This window comes from Stenella coeruleoalba, assembly GCF_951394435.1.
Source record: "Stenella coeruleoalba genome assembly, chromosome: 16".
NCBI classification, from domain to species: Eukaryota; Metazoa; Chordata; class Mammalia; order Artiodactyla; family Delphinidae; genus Stenella; species Stenella coeruleoalba.
Window position 1 is genome coordinate 23,002,356 of NC_137162.1, and position 20,217 is coordinate 23,022,572.

The 20,217-nt window shown below is 38.1% G+C and overlaps 1 protein-coding gene across 12 annotated transcripts in view; it reads right to left on the reverse strand.

Moving 5' to 3' along the window:
• Positions 1-20,217, reverse strand: part of LOC307175250 (uncharacterized protein) — a 579,209-nt gene that overhangs the window by 118,879 nt on the left and 440,113 nt on the right. For 9 of the 12 annotated variants that reach the window (XM_079900182.1, XM_079900189.1, XM_079900178.1 and 6 more), the window contains one exon: positions 17,838-17,930. The exons of 2 other annotated variants lie outside the window; for them this stretch is intronic. The gene's annotated coding sequence lies outside the window, so the exon portion shown is untranslated. Of the gene's footprint in view, positions 1-5,534; positions 5,627-17,837; positions 17,931-20,217 lie in introns of all 12 variants that reach the window. One more of the 12 variants, XM_079900186.1, reaches the window with a different exon arrangement.

The following is a 20,217-nucleotide window of genomic DNA, read 5'->3' on the forward strand; positions in this document are numbered from 1 at the left end:
TTGCTTTCTGCAGTAATGTCCCAACTTCCCTTTGTGACAGCGTGATTTGTCCTAACGGTTCTTGAGAGACATTTGGGAAATCTGACTTTCTCTCTGGGTGAAGCTGCCACACACGGAAGTCACCTGCAGGTGACATGATAGAGGGGCCCTGCGCTTGAGAAAAGGCTAAAGCTGCCATGTCTCTTGGAAGTTTCCCCACTGGTATTTGACTAACTTTTTGTGAGCTGCTCCCAAGGGTCAGTGTTTAAGAAGTATGTTCCCGGCTGTCAAGCCCCAATGCTGCCTAAATTACTCTGATAAGGAGTTCTAATAAGATACTTTAGAAAGTCACTTATGCCATAAGGTATTCACATTATCTCAAGACATTTCTATTTGGGTAATAGGAAATGAAAGTGTGGATTAATGCCTTTCGCATGCCATTAAAAAACTGAGAGGCAGAAGCCTCCGTTCAGCCACCAGGGGCCTCTTCCTCATGTCTGTTCACTGCTGTCTCAGCTAATCACTTTTGGTGCTTTCAAAAGCAAAGGATAAATTTTGATTTCATAGAAAATGAGTTTAAACCAGAAAGTCCAGATTACTGCCATGGCATGCTGCATTTCACCTCTGATTTAAAGATAGGGAACTTGTGGCTTCTTAAAAATGAAAAACTCTTCTGCACAATTCCCAAAAGGCTAATGCAAGCAACTGGTAAAGGAGAAATAAAAAGACGGACACCGGAAGTCCAAAGAAGAAAAACTTAGTGAAACTGGGTCACCAATCACCTCCCTGTAACCCTGAGGAGTCAGGGTGGCAAATACGTCCACTTCTCTCTTTATCTCACCTATGATCAGATATAAAATTGTTGAGTGTTGCCGTAAGTATAAAGCCTATAGAATGTGAGCTTGGTAAAAGTAAGAGCAACAGAGCAACAGGAACAATAATAATATCATAAACTAACATTTAGTGATTAAGAGCCAGGCACTGTGCTAAGTGTCTTATATGTACTATTTCACTAAATCTCACTAAACTTATGAGGTAGGAACTAGTATTATTATTCTATTAGACTTGCTAACTTAAGTCTCCATTACTGGCGAGTGATAGAGGTGGCCTTAGGAGAAAAATAGTCTTGATTCTTTAGACCACATCTTTAACTGCACTTGAAAAAATAAAGGTGATCAGCAATTCATTTCCTTCAGTTAATTCCTGCATTGGACAAATGCTTCAATACCTCTAAATAAAGGATTTCTCAAATAACATCAAGAGACCTGAATGTTTTGGTAATGAAACTGTTACAGCCCTAAGAAGCTCTTTCAGGAAAGCAGATGGTGCTGACTCAGAAGAACAGCCCACCTCTCAGCAGAGGTCAGCCACCTCCAGATGAAGGTGGAAAGTCCATTCAATGGCATGAAATGCTGCTCCAAGATTATACATCATGTGGGCATGAAATGTAAGAAGGATGCCGTTTAGATTAGGACGGGGTGGAGCTACACTGCTTTCAAATAGGACGGTCTTCTTTTCCTTTCAGGGAACATGCAAGTCATAACCTGCCTTTTTCTCTTCTATGAAATAGTGTTTTAGTTGATGGATTCCAAAGGCGAGCTTCACCAAGTGAAAACTCACCCTGCTCCTTCTAGAACCTAAATTAATGCCTACTCTTTCCCCAGAGCTCTCGTTTATGGACTCCAAAGGACTGGAGATTTGAAAACCACCTGCCACAAGCGGAATTTAGCTTCCCCAAGATCTATTTTCTTCCTTTTCCCACCCTGGAGCTCCCCACCTCTTCCCAGCAGCCAGCCATCCCAGCAAAGCAGAATTATCACTGACAGTGAAAGAGAAAGGCCTCAGAGTTAGGCTGTGAGCAGAAGCATGCCATAAAGTTACCAGCTTAATTAAGCCATTACAGTTTTTAGGGGGTTTGAAAGACAGGCAATTTGAATGTATAATTGAGCCTGAGTACAGTCTCATTCTATGTTTTCCTTGGTCTGCTCAGAACCAGATTGCGAATGGGAAATAGCTGGGGTGACATCCTGCGGCAACAAGGTCGGTTGCTCATTTTTACTGTGATCTCCACAACGAAGTTATGAAGCGTTTATTTCTATGGGCTTGGCCCAGGAGTGAAGGGCTGGGACCCTTGAAGCGCCAAGCAGACAGGCCAACGACACAGAGAGTGCTTTGACTGCCAGCCTGTCCCCAGTGTTCTCAGGGACAATATCCCACACTTCCTTGTACAGAGAAGCTACAGAATATGGTTAGAGGAAACATTCTCTTTGGAAAAATGATTCTGAACTTCAGCCCTGAATTTAGATAGGGGAAACTAAGAAAGATTACAAACCCATGTTCTTCAACTTTGACCAGTAGAGGAGAAGGCCAATTTGAGTCTCCCCTTGGGGGGAAGTGGATATTTAGGGAAAGCACACGAAGCCCACTGCTTATGCTGTGAACATAGCTCAGCACTTCACAGATTAGGCAATTTTACTAGTTGACAGCTGTTTATTCCAACAGCGTGTATTTTACGTAGCAGTACATTCAATACATTAAGTTGTATTTCAGATTTACTCTAATCCCCACTGCCACCCTACCATACATATACAAGTGCACATACACACTGAGATGCTACAAGAAATTTTGCTTAGTTCACTTCAGCAGCACATACACTAAAACCGGAATGATACAGAGAAGATTAGCATGGCCCCGAGCAAGATGCACACAGATTCATGAAGTGATCAAATATAAGACCTGAAACCAGGGCTTCCCTGGTGGCGCAGTGGTTGGGAGTCCACCTGCTGATGCAGGGGACACAGGTTCGTGTCCCGGTCTGGGAGGATCCCACATGCCGCGGAGTGGCTGGGCCCGTGAGCCATGGCTGCTGAGCCTGCGCATCCGGAGCCTGTGCTCCACAACGGGAGAGGCCACAGCAGTGAGAGGCCCGCGTACCGAAAAAAAAAAAAAAAAAAAAAAAAACCTGAAACCATAAAACTCCTAGAAGAAAACATAAGCATAAGCAACTTGACATCAGTCTTGATGATGATTTTTTGGATTTGATACCAAAAGCTACGGCAACAAAAGCCAAAATAAACATGTGGGATTACATCAAACTAAAAAGCTTCTGTACAACAAAGGAAACCATCAACAAAACAAAAAGCAACCTACAGAATGGGAGAAAATATTTACAAACCATATTTCTGATAAGGAGATAATATTTGAAATATATAAAGAACTCAAACAACTTAATAGTAAGAACAAACAATCTAATTCAAAAATGAGCAGAATATCTGAATAGACTTTTTTTTTTAAAGGACACATACAGATAGCTAACAGGTATATGAAAAGGTACTCAACACCACTACTCATCAGAGAAATGCAAATCAAAACCACAATGAGATATCACCTCCCACCTGTCAGAATGACTCATCAAAAAGACAAGAAATAACAAGAGTTGGCAAGGACAGAAAGGGAACTCTGGTGCACTGTTGATGCGAATGTAAATTGGTGCAGCAACTACGGAAAACAATACAGAGATTTCTCAAAAAGTTAAAGTAGATCCATATGATACAGAAATTCCACTTCTGAGTATTTATCCAAAGGGCATGAAAATGCCACGTTGAAGAGATATCTGCATCCCATGTTCATTGCAACATTATTTAGAATAGCCAAGATATGAAAACAAACTGCGTCCACCAATGAATGAATGGATAGGCGAATGTCACACACACACACACACACACACACACACACACATTCACACACAGGAATATTATTCAGCCATAAAAGAAGAAAATCTTGCTATTTACAACAGCATGGATGCCCCTTTAGGGCATTATGCTAAGTGAAGTAAGTCAGACAGAGGAAGACAAATACAATAAGATGTCACTTATATTTAGGATCCAAAAACAAAAACAACCCGCCAAAAAACAACAAAAAAATGAACTTATAGACACAGAGAACAGATCAGTGTTGTTGCCGGAGGTTGGGGGAACAAATGTGTAAAGGGGGTCAAAAGGTACAAACTTCCAGTTCTAACATAAATAAGTCATGGGGATGTAATGTACAACATGGTGACTGTAGTTAATAATACTGTATAGCATATTTAAAAGTTACTAAGAAAATAGATTTTAAAAAGTTCTCATCAGAAGACAAATAATATGTAAGCATGTATCGTGACTGACATTAACTAGCCTTGTTGTAGTGATCATTTCTCAATATATATACATATATTTATATATACACACACAAGTATTGAATCATTATGTTGTATACCTGAAGCTAATATAATGTCCTATGTCAATTATACCTCAAAACTTTTTTTAAATAAAAAATATTTTTTGTTGGGTATGTGCTCATGGTAAAGGAGTCCCAAATCCCATACCCACCCTTTCAGCCTCTGACAATTGTGTCTCCTCTCCTTAAAACTAGTTCAACCTGATAGAGGCAGGGGTGGAACTGAGCAAGCAGAGGGGTGGGATGATATGGGTTGGGGGAGGTGTGCTGTAATGGGTCACAAAGGAGAATATGAAGTATCAGTGATCTAAGGATACACCTGTGCGTTTCCTCCAGTTCTAGTAATTCTTTACATCGACAGAATACTGGCACAGTGTTCAAGCAGTTTGTGTTGTTAGATCGTACTAATAAGACACTGAACTTGGCATTAGATCATATGTCTAATTTATCAGTGAAGAAAAAAAATCTCAGAGAAGAAAGTATGCATTTTAGGTCAAATTATATAAATAAACTCACTCTCTCTCTCTCTCTCTCTCTCTCTCTCTCCCTATAGAGAGATTCTCAAAGGATTAGAACCCAAATCCTCTACTTCTAATATAACGCTAAGCTAACTTGGACTTTAATTTCACTTGTGTTTGCGTACAGGATTGAGGTCTGCCTTCCCAAACTGTAGACTCCCAGAAAACGTTTCTATAAACCCCCCATCATGTGTCCATCTGCTGTGCTTCTTTCCTGTTAAATGTTAACTCAGTTGAATCCTACTTTATGTAAACGTGGTTGTATGAAAACTTAAGTTTGTTAAAATAAAACATACACCGTTAAGGGAATTTCAAACAGATTCTCTGGAGCTTTTCTTTAGAGAATGAGCTCCTCTAATGAGCTTAAACGCTTGGATTAAAAGAAACCGAAAATGGCTGCCCCGTTTTCTGAGTAAATATCCTACATTTTAGGAAGGTAACTTTGCCAGCATTGTGCAGCTTCTGCAGCAGAGAAAGGGTGCCAAGTGAAGATGTTCATTCTTGTTCAGGAGGTTGAATTCAAAAGAAACTTTCCCTGAGATATATTTGCATACAGTAGGTAACTTCTTGTTTGTCTTCAAGTTAGGCCCAGCGTTCCCCCCGCTTTTTTTAATAAGATATTTTCTTTTGTCATATACCTTACAGTAAGACTTCATAAATCTTTGTTTTGAATCACCCCTGATGAGAGAAACACTCGAAAGCAAAATCTATGTGATGAAATGAAAGGAAGAAAATAAACGCTGCGTATGGATAGTCAAATCTAAAAAGATAAAGTAACTTCAGTCCCTCCTTGGAGAGCCCCAGGTTTTATCAACTCACATTTAGAATTCTGATTTTCTTCGTCTTTCTTGGGCCACATGGAAAGAGAATACTGTATATTTCCAAACGCACACAGCCAGCTATCCAAGCGCCTGCAAAGTTGAGTATGGTTCCTTTGAAACGAGCTCACCAACTCCCACAACTCCCGAGACCAAGGGTAACAACTGCTCCTTGGTTTTATAAATTACCCAATGGCTTACAGCCAAATGCTATTGGTTCGATTTCCCAGAGCAGTTCTCAAACTTTAGCAACATCAGAATCACCTGGAGGGCTTGTTAAGCCACAGAGTGGTGTATTCCATCCCTAGCGTTTCTGATTCAGGAGCCCAGTAATTTCATATCTAACAAATTTCCGGGTGCTGCTGTTGCTGCTAGTATAGGTATGGCGACTACTCTTTGAGGACCTCTGACTTGGAAGGCCCAAGTACCCGTGAGATGAACAGTAGCTGACGTGTGTCAGCAAAGTCCTCTGTACTTCTGGCTTCAGTGAGATTTGAAGGGGGCGTAATGGAAGGCATGGGCTATGAGCAGGAGGTGAGAAGGTCAAATGCATTAGATTTTTATTCCATCCATTCTCTGTGGCTGAGAACTACAGGTATTCCTGGTGTCCAGTGGGTTTTCAGGTTATTAAGCTTTTAAAGGATGAAGTCTGCCAGCTTACAGTTTGAAAGCAAAGCAGCCAAAAACTTGTGAGAGGATAAAAGATATGGCCTTAAGGTGCTTGCCCAGAAGCTTTGAATTTATCTGATATAACCAGGTCATAATTTGAGGGGGAATAAATTCCCCTTGTTAAAATAATCAGTTACATTCCCTCACACTTGGGGAGAAGACCCCAGGGAAAGGTAGTTCTCTTTAAACTCTACAGACTTGTGGATTGCTTCCCCTCACAGGTGTAGCCCTTTGATACTGTGTAATTAAGAAGAACCGAATAGTTTAGGAACATCTGCATAAGGAATTAGGATGATTGGAATGGATCACACATCTTTCATGGAGGAACTGATGTTAGCACATGCAATCATAGCTTGATTATCAAGCTATCATAAATAGAAATGGAGCACATATTAAAGAGCGATTTCTGAGCTGAGGGTTGAAGGACAAATAGAATGCAGGTGTTCCATCTATCTGTGGTACTCAAGTAATTTGGAAAGAGATACTTTTCACTGTGCAGTCTTTGTTGTAGTATGGTTTTATTTCCCTGTCCTTGCCCTCCTTTCCTCTTTCAGTTTTACAGATACAACCTGAGTCCCTACTATGTGCAAAGCAGTGTACTAGATCCTTTGTTTGATGCAAAATTCAGTAGAACACGTAAGCCTCTACTCTTAAGTAAGAGGCTATGCTGCCTATTAGATTACAAAGTGTAGGAGAATGCCATCAGCACATACAGAGGTACAGAAGGTATTATCTGAGGAATGTTGAGAAAGTCATATTATGCTTCCCTCTTACAATAATCCTCCACTAAAAGAATCACTCTGCCTCGCCAAGAGGTTCAATGAGACTAGAACCATGTGTGATGGTCTCAATGAAATTAACAATGGAGATTCCTGTTGACTTCACAATTAGTGGGAGAGCCAGTTAGGCCCAAGATTCAGAAACAGAAGGTTGTATACCCTCCTCCTTAAAGTTAATCCCCATGACCCTGGACTTTGATTCACACAGGCATCCTAATCCCGTAGCCAACCTCTTCAGACTACAGCCTGTTACACTCTAATCTAGTTCCTTAACCCAGGTACCTGGGCTGTATTTATGCACATAACGCGTTTCTTCATGCTAGCCTTCCTTCCTGCGGATGCAGAATCTCTTTATTTCTTTCATCCTCCTTTTCAGGATAGCTTCTCTATTTCTTTCTTTGAAAGGCAAGCCACAAGACTTTCTTTTCTCAGAAACAAAACTTCAATTCAGTTGCTTGTTCATGAGATCTAAAATGAATAATCCTAAATACAGATATTAGAGGATGAGTCCCCTTGACAATCTGGAATGATCTGGAGTCCTGAAGAGACAGTGATAGAAGATGCAAGTAATCACTCCAACACACTTTGTAACTGTGTGCTCAAGAGAGCTGGGATTTGAAAAAAAACCTTCCAATGGTTAATGGCATTTGAAATAATTTTAAAATACACGGGGGTGGGGATGTTTGCATAGGCAAATAGACTTATTCATAAAGCAAGGTGGTGGTTTCTAGAAGCTGAGAGTATTGTGATATTTACCTAATCTACCCTTCTGGCATGGGCTACTCAAATGTCCTCAGCTCACTGTACGCCCATAACTTCTGTCTCTACTGCTTGAGGCATTCATTTATACGAGCTGTTTGATCAGTTTATTCTGTTTCCAGTCCTCAATTTAAAAAAAAAAAAAAGATCAGTCTCACTTTCTAACATTCTACATAGGGTTTTAATTTTCTTGTGCTATTTTAGGAATTGGATTAAACTTAAGTCAATGGCAAATCTTTTTTGGGATAATTAAAAAGGTTTCTGCAAGAAAAAGGTTGTATGGAACCAATCTATTTCTCAATTACATTGTTATTTTTGAGAAAAGAGGGCAAATGAGTTTCATTAGCTGACTCAGTGACCAGCACTGTCAGCTGGCTAGACAATGTCCAGTAATTAAAGTTGTTTCCTAAGTATTTCCTGATAATCAACCACAAAATCATCATCAGTGATTCTCACGCATTCATTTTGTTAGGGAGCAACTGGGGATAGTCCAAAACTTTAGAACTAAACACTGGAAATTATTTCTCTTCACTACCTAATTTATTACAAAATAGTCTTGTGTGAATAGAGGTGCCGTCCAATGTGAACAGTTTTTGCAAGGCGTATGCCTGGGGCATAACCCGCAGAAATAGAGTTGTGTGGTTGAGCCAGATTTAGAGAGATAACCTATCAGTGAGGGCCTCCTCCCTGTTCCAGCTGCATTCTGATCACTTCATTTTGAGTTCCACTGAGTACTTCATCAATAGGATCCAAGAGACAACCTCAAATACTCAGAATAAAACTGGCTTTACCACCCCTAGCCAACAAGCTTCCACATATGCCAGTGAAGAGCTGAGCTTCAGATCTAGGGCCCTCCTTCAGATCTAAAGCTCCAAAATTATAGCCTCACCATGACTGTATGCCTTGAAAGCATCAAGATAATATTATTATTCCCTTTGGCTCTGTTCGTGTCAGTTACCAGAAGAAACCCTAGGCTTCCTGGTCATACCCTAGCATAAACCATTATCATTTCACCTGGATGATAGGAATAGCCTCCAAACTCTTCTACCTGGTTTCACTTTATTCATACCAGTGGCTACACACAGCATCCAGAACAATCCTTTTAAAATGAAGTTACCTACGCCTCTGTTCAAAACTATGGTTTTCTCCATAAGACAGAGCTTTATTTTTTTTCTTTGTTACATTCACTGCTGTCTACAATGCCTAAAACAGCATATAGTGAGCGCTCAGAAAATATTTATCAGATGATAGAGAGAGAGATAAATAGGGAATATTTCCTCTTTTCAATGCTCTCTTCTACTGCCTTTGCTCAAGTCCTTATTATTTCATTTGGCTTATTTCTTATTTATCATAATACAGTAGTATATGCATATAGTTCTATAAAAACAGGAAACATAAATAAAAATAAAGAGGAAAATAAAAGTTACATAATCCACCATCCAAAGTTAACATTTTGGTTTATATTCTTCTAGATATTTTCTATAGTAGTGGTTTCTTCCATTATATGCCAGCCCAGGTCCTACTCCTATAGCAAACACAGTCTTAATGTTGTCACCAGTTGCATTTGTTTCCTGTGGCTGCCAAGTTATCACAAGCTGGTGGCTTAAAACAAGATAAATTTATTCTCTCACAGTTCTGGAGGCCAGAAGTCAGAAGCCCAGGTGCTGTCAGTGTTACACTCCCTCTGGGACTCTAGGGGAAAAGCCTTTCTTTACCTCCTCTAGTTTCTTGTGGTTTCTGGCCTCTTGGCTTATAGCAACACCCTTCTGGGAAGTCTTCATGTTGACTTCTCTTGTATTTGTGTGTTATCCTCTTTCTGGCTCTTATAAAGACGCCTGTCATTGGATTTATTCCCCCACCCAGATAATCCAGGATAAACGCATCTCAAGACCCTTAACTTAATTATATCTGCAAATACTCTTTTTTCCAAATAAGCTCACATTCACAGATTCTAGGGTTTTGGTGTGGACATGTCTTTGATGGGGGTTCACCATTCAACCTACTACACCAATGTTAAATTCCTCAGACAAAATAAATTTGTTTGTGTCACTGCTGTGTGTTAAAAATCCTTCAGTGGTTCCCCATTATCTAAGTATGCCAGACTCCTTTGGATGGCATGAAAAGCATTTATGATCCTTGCCTAATCTTCCAAGAAAACAGACTTCATAACGCAGGCAATCCATCATAGCCACTCCATCCCAATGATGTGGAGAGAGAAAAACAGAGTCTCCTCAGGAAAACTGGACTGTGTCCTAATTAAACAGCTAGAGGTACACAACACTGAGATGTGGTATTTAGTGTAAATGTGACAGTTTGAATTCAGCAGTGGGTCACAGCATGGTTCATAGAGATTAGTTTACACTTGTATTTTTTCATCACCTGGAAAATATGTGACATTAATAAATTATTAATTTGTTTTGATAAAAGGAGTGAATAGATGCAAGTAGTAAATTCATGGTTCAGGGACTCAAATGCTCTTTTCCCTCATCCAGTGTTTGCCTCTTTGTTGCCCCTCCTAGCTGAAGTTTTTTTCTATGCATTTGCTTTTGAATCTCTCTTTTAGAAGAGTATACTTATTTATGTCGCATTGAATTAATTTCTCCAAAAAAGGAGCCCATCATTCCTGTCTCTCTCTATTGTTCAGATGTTGTATCAGTGCAGGATGATAGGAGCAAGGCAGAAGCTATGCTAAGTGACAAAGTGTGAAGTGTGAAATTCACATGTATTACTTAGTCATTTTCCTTCTTCTGTCTCTTTATCTTAATGTATTAAAGGTAATAGTCTGAATCAAGCCTCCGCAGTTGTTTACCCTTTTCTGACAGAATTAGCTGGGGCAGTTCAGTCTCTCCGATTTATTGTTGAGTCTCATCCACTTTCCATCACTTTCAGGTGTAATTTTTCCTTTCATTTTCTTTAAAAAAAATTAAAATTGCCCACAATCCTCCTTCATGGTTACTTGGTTTGACAAATTTATCAGAAAATGTAGAGAATGGCTTAGAGTAGATCATATCAGACCTGGTGTATTTGTGATACAAGATCATTAAGTTTACAGGGAATTGTTCTGAGATGGCGGGAGATGAAGCCCCAGAAAGAAGCAGAACAGTGGCTGGGTACCAAGGGCAGTAGTGGGAGTGGTCTATCCTACTGCAGGCAAAATTGGGAGTGGAGGATGTTGTCTTTGAAGAATTTTAAAACAGTAAGAAAACCAAATAATGTCAGTTCTAACTTTTTTTAATTAAAACTTAATGTTTTAGAGCAGTTTTAGGTTTACAGCTGAATTAAAGGGGAGTAATAGAGATTTCTCATTATACTTCCTGCCAGCCCCCCAACACACACTCACAGGTTCCCCCATTATGAGCATCCTCCACCAGAGAGGTATAACTCTTATAACTGATGAACCTACATTGATATGATACATCATAATCATCCAGAGTTTATATTTCAGTTCACTTTTGCTGTTGTACATTCTATGGGTTTGGACAAAGATATAATGACACGTATCCATCATTATGATATCATACAGAATATTTCCACTGCCCTAAAAATTGTGTGCACTCTGCTTATTCAGTCCTTCACCTGCCCCTTAATACTTGTCAAGCACTGACCTTTTTACTGTCTCCATAGTTTTTAATTTTCTAGCATGTCATATAATTAGAATCATACAGTATGTATCCTTTTCAGGTTGGCTTCTTTCACTTAATAATAGAAATGTAAGTTTCCACCATGTCTTTTCATGACTTGATAGCTCACTTCTTTTGAGCACTGAATAATATTCCATTGTCTGTATGTCTCACAATTTGTTTATCCATTTACCCACTGAAGAACATCTTGGTTGCTTCTAAGTTTGGGCAATTATGACTAAAGCTGCTGTTAATCTATGTGCAAGTTTTTGTGTGGACATACGTTTTCAACTCCTTTGAGTAAACACTAAGGAGTATGATTTCTGGATCATAATGATTGTAAGAATATGTTCAGTTTTGTAAGAAACTGCCACATTGTCTTCCAAAAGTGTACCATTTTGCTTTCCCACAGCAATGAAACAGAGTTCCTGTTGCCCACAACCTTACCAACATTTGCTGGTGTCAGTTTCTAGATTTTGGTCATTCTAATAGGTGAGTAGTGGGATCTCTCAGTCTACTTCTTACTATGACTCTGAACCAATAATTCTAATAAATGTCAGTGATAAAATACTCCCAGAGGAGAAAGGAAAACCAGATTGGAGGGGCTCAGTGATTCTTCTCAAAGGTATTTCTAAATGGGCTTAGGAGATTAGCAAGCTTCATTTACAGAATGTTTCTGCAGTGGTTCAGCCATGTGGCTGACAGGGTTTTGGTGCTCCGGCCAGGTGCCAGGACTGAGCCTTTGAGGTGGAAGAGCTGAGCTCAGGACATTGGGCCACCAGAGACCTCCCAGCCCCACATAATATCAATCGGCGAGAGCTCTCCCAGATATCTCCATTTCAACGCAATGACCCAGCTATACTCAATGACCAGCAAGCTCCAGTGCTGGACGCCCGATGCCAAAAAACTAGCAAGACAGGATCACAACCCCACCCGATAGCAGAGAGGCTGCCTAAAATCATAATAAGTTCACAGACACCCCAAAACACACCACTGGACATGGTCCTGCCCAGCAGAAAGACAAGATCCAGCCTCATCCACCAGAACACAGGCACAAGTCCCCTCCACCAAGAAACCTACACAACCCACTGAACCAAACTTAGCCACTGGGGGCAGAAACCAAAAACAACAGGAACGATGAACCTGCAGCCTGTGAAAAGGAGACCCCAAACACAGTAATTTAAGCAAAATGAGAAGACAGACATATGCAGCAGATGAAGAAGCAAGGTGAAAACTCACCAGACAAAACAAATGAAGAGGAAATAGGCAGTCTACCTGGAAAAGAATTCACAGTAATGATAGTAAAGATGATCCAAAATCTTGGAAAAAGAATGGAGAAAATAAAAGAAACGTTTAACAAGGACCTAGAAAAAATAAAGAGCAAAAAAAAAAAAATGATGAACACCACAATAAATGAAATTAAAAATCATCTAGAAGGAATCGATAGCAGAATAACTGAGGCAGAAGAACGGATAAGTGACCTGGAAGATAAAATAGTGGAAATAAATATTGCAGACAAGAATAAAGAAAATAGAATGAAAGAATTGAAGACAGTCTCAGAGACTTCTGAGACAACATTAAATGCACCAGCATTCGAATTATAGCGATCCCAGAAGAAGAAGAGAAAAAGAAAGGGACTGAGAAAATATTTGAAGAGATTATACTTGAAAACTTCCCTACTATGGGAAAGGAAATAGTCAATAAAATTCAGGAAGCACAGAGAGTTCCAACCAGCATAAATACAAAGAGAAACACTCCAAGACACATATTAAACAAACTATAAAAAATTAAATACAAAGAAAAAATATTAAAAGTATCAAGGGAAAAGCAACAAATAATATACAAGGGAATCCCCATAAGGTTAACAGCTGCTCTTTCAGCAGAAACTCTGCAAGCCAGAAGGTGGTGGCAGGACACATTTAAAGTGATGAAAGGGAAAAACCTACAACCAAGATTACTCTGCCCAGCAAAGATCTCATTCAGATTCAAAGAGAAATTAAAACCCTTACAGACTAGCAAAAGGTAAGAGAATTCAGCACCAACAACAGCTTTACAACAAATGCTAAAGGAACTAACTACTCTGGGCAGGAAACACAAGAGAAGGAAAAGACCTACAATAACAAACCCAAAACGATTAAAAAATGGTAATAGGAACATACATATTGATAATTACCTTAAATGTAAATGGATTAAATGCTCCAAGCAAAAGACATAAACTGGCTGAATGGATACAAAAACAAGACCTGTATATATGCTGTCTACAAGAGACCCACCTCAGACCTAGGGATACATACAGACTGAAAGTGAGGGGATGGAAAAAGATATTCCATGAAAATGGAAATCAAGAGAAAGCTGGAGTAGCAATTCTCATATCAGACAAAATAGACTTTAAAACAAAGACTATTACAAGAGACAAAGAAGGACACTACATAATGACCAAGGGATCAATCCAAGAAGAAGATATAACAATTGTAAATATTTATGCACCCAACACAGGAGCACCTCAATACATAAGGCAAATGCTATTAGCCAAAAAAGGGGTAATTGACAGTAGCACAATAATCGTAGGAGACTTTAACACCTCACTTTCACCAATGGACAGATCAACCAAAATGAAAATAAATAAGGAAACACAAGCTTTAAATGATACATTAAACAAGATGGACTTAATTGATATTTATAGGACATTCCATCCAAAAACAACAGAATACACTTTCTTCTCAAGTGCTCATGGAACAGTCTCCAGGACAGATCACATCTTGTTGTGTCACAAAGCAAACCTTGGTAAATTTAAGAAAACTGAAGTCGTATCAAGTATCTTTTCTGACCACAACACTACGAGACTAGATATCAATTACAGGAAAAAATCTGTAAAAACTATAAACACATGAAGGCTAAAAAATACACTACTAAATAACCAAGAGATCACTGAGGAAATCAAAGAGTAAATGAAAAATTACCTAGAAACAAATGACAATGAAAACAAGATGACCCAAAACCTATGGGATGCCGCAAAAGCAGCTCTAAGAGGAAAGTGTATAACAATACAATCCTACCTCAAGAAACAAGAAACATGTCAAATAGACAACCTAACCTTACACCTAAAGCAATTAGAGAAAGAAGAACAAAAAAAAGTTAGCAGAGGGAAAGAAATCATAAAGATTAGATCAGACATCAATGAAAAAGAAATGAAGGAAACGATAGCAAAGATCAATAAAACTAAAAGCTGGTTCTTTGAGAAGATAAACAAAATTGATAAACCATTAGGTAGTCTCATCAAGAAAAAAAGGGAGAGGACTCAAATCAATACAATTAGAAATGAAAAAGGAGAAGTAACAACTGACACTGCAGAAATACAAAGGATCATGAGAGATTACTACAAGCAACTATAGGCCAATAAAATGGACAACCTGGAAGAAATGGACAAATTCTTAGAAAAGCACAACCTGCCGAGACTGAACTAGGAAGAAATAGAAAATATAAACAGACCAATCACAAGCACTGACCTTGAAACTGTGATTAAAAATCTTGCAACAAACAAAAGTTCAGGACCAGATGGCTTCAAAGGCAGATTCTATCAAACATTTAAAAAAGAGCTAACACCTATCCTTCTCAAACTCTTCCAAAATATAGCAGAAGGAGGAACACTCCCAAACTCATTCTACGAGGCCACCATCGCCTGATACCAAAACCAGACAAAGATGTCACAAATAAGGAAAACTAGAGACCCATATCACTGATGAACACAGATGCAAAAATGCTCAACAAAATACTAGCAAAAAGAAACCAGCACCACATTAAAAGGAACATATACCATGATCAAGTGGGGGTTTTCCCAGCAATGCAAGGATTCTTCAATATATGTAAATCAATCAGTGTGATACACCATATTAACAAACAGAAGGAGAAAAACCGTATGATAATCTCAATAGATGCAGAAAAAACTTTCAACAAAATTCAACATCTGTTTATGATAAAAACTCTCCAGAAAGTAGGCATAGAGGGAACCTACCTCAACATAATAAAGGCCATATATGACAAACCCACAGTCAACATTGTTCTCAACGGTGAAAAACTGAAACCATTTCCACTAAGATCAGGAATAAGACAAGGTTGCCCACTCTCACTACTATTATTCAACATAGTTTTGGAAGTTTCAGCCACAGCAGTCAGAGACACCAAAGAAATAAAAGGAATCCAAACAGAAAAGAAGAAGTAAAACTGTCACTCTTTGCAGATGACATGATACTATACATAGAGAACCCTAAAGATGCTACCAGAAAACTATGAGAGCTAATCAATGAATTTGGTAGAGTATCAGGATACAAAATTAATGCACAGAAATCTCTTGCATTTCTATACACTAATGATGAAAAATCTGAAAGAGAAATTAAGGAAACACTCCTGTTTACCACAGCAACAAAAAGAATAAAATACCTAGGAATAAACCTACCTAAGGAGACAAAAGACCTATATGCAGAAAATTATAAGACTGATGAAAGAAATTAAAGATGACAGAAACAGATGGAGAGATGTACCATGTTCTTGGATTGGAAGAATCAACCTTGTGAAAATGACTCTACTACCCAAAGCAATCTACAGATTCAGTGCAATCCCTATCAAACTACCAATGGCATTTTTCACAGAACTAGAACAAAAAATTTCACAATTTGTATGGAAACACAAAAGACCCCGAATAGCCAAAGCAATCTTGAGAATGAAAAACGGAGCTAGAGGCATCAGGCTCCCTGACTTCGGACTATACTACAAAGCTTCAGTAATCAAGACGGTATGATACTAGCACAAAAACAGAAATATAGATCAATGGAACAGGATAGAAAGCCCAGAGATAAACCCACACACTTATGGTCACCTTATCTTTGATAAGGGAGGAAAGAATATACAATGGAGGAAAGACAACCACTTCAATAAGTGGTGCTGGGAAAACTGCACAGCTACATGTAAAAGAATGAAATTAGAACACTCCCTAACACCATACACAAAAGTAAACTCAAAATGGATTAAAGACCTATATGTAAGGCCAGGCACTATAAAACTCTTAGAGGAAACATAGGCAGAACACTCTATGACATAAATCACAGCAAGATCCTTTTTGACCCACCACCTAGAGAAATGGAAATAAAAACAAAAATAAACATATGGGACCTAATGAAACTTAGAAGCCTTTGCACAGCAAAGGAAACCATTAACAAGATGAAAAGACAAGCCCAGAATGTGAGAAAATATTTGCAAATGAAGCAACTGACAAAGGGTTAATCTCTAAAATATGCAAGCAGTTCATGCAGCTCAATATCAAAAAAACAAACAACCCTATCTGAAAATGGGCAGAAGACCTAAATAGACATTTCTCCAGAGAAGATATACAGATGGGCAACAAACATATGAAAGAATGCTCAACATCACTAATCATTAGAGAAATGCAAATCAAAACTACACTGATGTATCATCTCACAGTAGTCAGAATGGCCATCATCAAAAAATCTACAAACAGTAAATGCTGGAGGAGGTGTGGAGAAAAGTGAACCTTCTTGTCGTGTTGGTGGGAATGTAAATTGATACAGCCGTTATGGAGAACAGTATGGAGGTTCCTTATAAAACTAAAAATAGAACTACCATACGACCCAGCAATCCCTCTACTGGGCATACACCCAGAGAAAACGATAATTCAAAAAGAGTCATGTACCACACTGTTCATTGCAGCACTATTTACAATAGCCAGGACATGGAAGCAACCTAAGTGTCCACTGACAGATGAATGGATAAAGAAGGTGTGGCACATATATACAATGGAATATTACTCAGCCATGAAAAGAAATGAAATTGAGTTACTTGTAGTGAGGTGGATGGACCTAGAGTCTGTCACACAGAGTGAAGTAAGTCAGAAAGGGAATAACAAATACTGTATGCTAACACATGTATACGGAATCAAAAAAAAAAAAAGGTTCTGAAGAACCTAGGGGCAGGACAGGAATAAAGACACAGTCATAGACCACCGACTTGAGGACATGGTGGTGGGGGGAAGGGTAAGCTGGGATGAAGTAAGAGAGTGGCATTCACAGATATACACTACCAAATGTAAAATAGATAGCTAGTGGGAAGCAGCCGCATAGCACAGGGAGATCAGCTCGTTGCTTTTTGACCAAAGAGGGGTGGGATAGGGAGGGTGGGAGTGAGATGCAAGAGGGAAGGGATATGGGGTTATATGCATACGTACAGCTGATTTACTTTGTTATGCAGCAGAAACTAACACAAAAATGTGAAGCAATTATACTCCAATAAAGTTTAAAATAATAAAATAAAATACTCCCAGAAAAATATTATGTTGATCTAAGTTCTAAACAATTCCGCCAATTTTTGCTGTACTTTTAAATACATGTAGAAGATCCAAATTATTATGTGTTTACTATATATTCTTTAATAAACATTGTGTTCTGCATGGAAGGTAGTCATACTCACCCCCACATATTACTTCTGCCTTTTTAATGTTCACAGTTGTTTAAGCCTGTTTCAGGCACAGATCATCTGTAGGTTCTATGTCACCATATACTCCTGCATTTAAAAAGTAGATTAAACGTTATAACCCAGGGATTACAAAGACCAAGATACAGAACATGAGTTACTCTAATTATGTTATTCTATTTGACCGCTTGGAATTTTTCATTTGTGTTTAAATTTTTTCTGCTGAAGAAACATTTGAAAGCTCACAGAATCCATTTGAAAAAAATGACATGAAATTATGGTGATTTCTGGAATTTATTATGTAAAGAAATCTGTATGACTTTGACAAACTTATCCTGGAGTTTAAAACTTTTCTTAATTATTTGTATGTATATTGCTTCATGTGAAAGAAGCTTTGGAAATTAAAATTAATACAATGTGTTCTTCAACTAGTCTACTGAGCAAGAATATGTGAAAGGATCAATTCTGATGAGATCATTTACTAATTTGCAGAAGGTAGGTGTAAAAACAGAAACTGTAACATTATTATTTATTACCATATCCAATATGTAGGTACACATTTTACTCCTTTTTCTGAAAACATAAAGTAGTGTACTTAAAATTAATTATTACTATATTCCTTTTTTAATATTTCACTACTTTTAATTATTTTTGTTTGTTAACTGCCATGATTATATATATGAATTTCCATAAAAGAAATATTCAGTTTGCATTTTCCTCTCTACTCCCAGCTATTATTATTTCTGGCTAATCTTTTCATTTCATGATTATTACTCAAATTATATCTATTATTGTATGGAAGAGGGAAATGTTAAAAAAATTATCTGTCTGGCTTTCAAGTATATTAGATATACCATTTAATCAATGAAGTTAATAACTTGGTTGGTAAAATGTTGAGCTGAGAAGGTATAGGTTTCAAAGAATGTCAGTGCACAAAGAAGTTATGAGAACATCCCAACCTAAGTTCAGTAAGAAAGAGCCAAAAGTGAGCTATGGCAGGAGATTTCATTTCTTATCTGAAGCCCTACCTTTAAACAAATGATTATCTCCAGGACCCTGTCTCCCTGATGGTTTCATCCTATTTCCTTCTGCAATACAAAGCTTTCCGGAATACTGTTTTGATAAGCAACTGACTTTAGATTGCTTATCTACAGATGTGTAGGTCTCTACTTTTTGAGACAATGAGAATCACTTGGTAAATATAAAATATTAATTATGTGAACAGCTATCTAAAATTAATGATGGGTCTTGCTTTCAAACAAGACTAAAGGAATTTTTTTAAAAAGTAAGAAGACACTGGAAGATTTTTAAAACACACATTTTTGATGTGTCTATAAGTAGTTAACAATAAGTAGTTTCTATGTAATGGAGAATTACTCTCTATATGCCAGCAAGCTGGGGCTGGTTCATCTAACACCTCCTTTGAGGACCTGGAGATGCTCTGTAAAGGGTCTAGTGATGTGGGTGAGGTGATAAAGACATCATCCCCTACCTCAGAGATTATCTGAGCTACTTTAAAATTAATCTTAATACTTGGCTGGTTTTTAGAAGAGCTAATGAATATAAACCAACCAGCTTGTCAGCATCTGGGAGGAAGCGGCTGAAAGAATTTGCTGAACCCATAAAACAAGTAAATCTTTGCTTACGCCTTGCACATGCCATTAATTAAACATTTTTATTGTGTGGCTCATTTAAAGAAAGGAAAAGAAACATCTTTCATTATGTGAACAGGTCTATAAATAATGAATGGATTATCCAATTTCAGCTCAATGTCAACAAATCTTAGTGGGGTCCGGCAGAAACACAGTGCCCTTTTCACTGCCTGTCATGAAAAGAAAAGGGTTTTAACACTTTCCTAAAGGAGGAGACAAACAAGAGAGGGAGTATAGGTGCTAGAAAGAATTGGTTAAAAAGCAAACCACTGAAACAAATTTCTACATCTGAAAAATGTACCAGTTCCCTTTTTCCTAGGTTCCAAGTACAGAGCTTGACTGTGAACTTTTATCAAGATGAGTTGAGAGTCTGTTTTAAGCACTATAAAATATCGGAGATAAGTTCCCTGAGGACAAATATTAGGTTAGGTAGTCCTCGATTATATGCTCTATTACTTATTACCATTATCACTACCACTGCTTGCCCAAGTTGATTGTCTTACCCTTGATAAATGCTTCCTAATAATTCTAATAACCAATAAATATTTATATTCACCTTGTACCGTGTATTGTGCTGAGCACTTTAAATACTGTGTCTTATTTAGTTCTCACAACAAGGCAATGAGTTAGGCAGGATTATTATGTTCCTTTAACAATTCATGCGAAGCAGTTGCTTTATAAGCTTGTGCCAGTTAGGATAACTCCTACGTCTAAGATCTGACTTG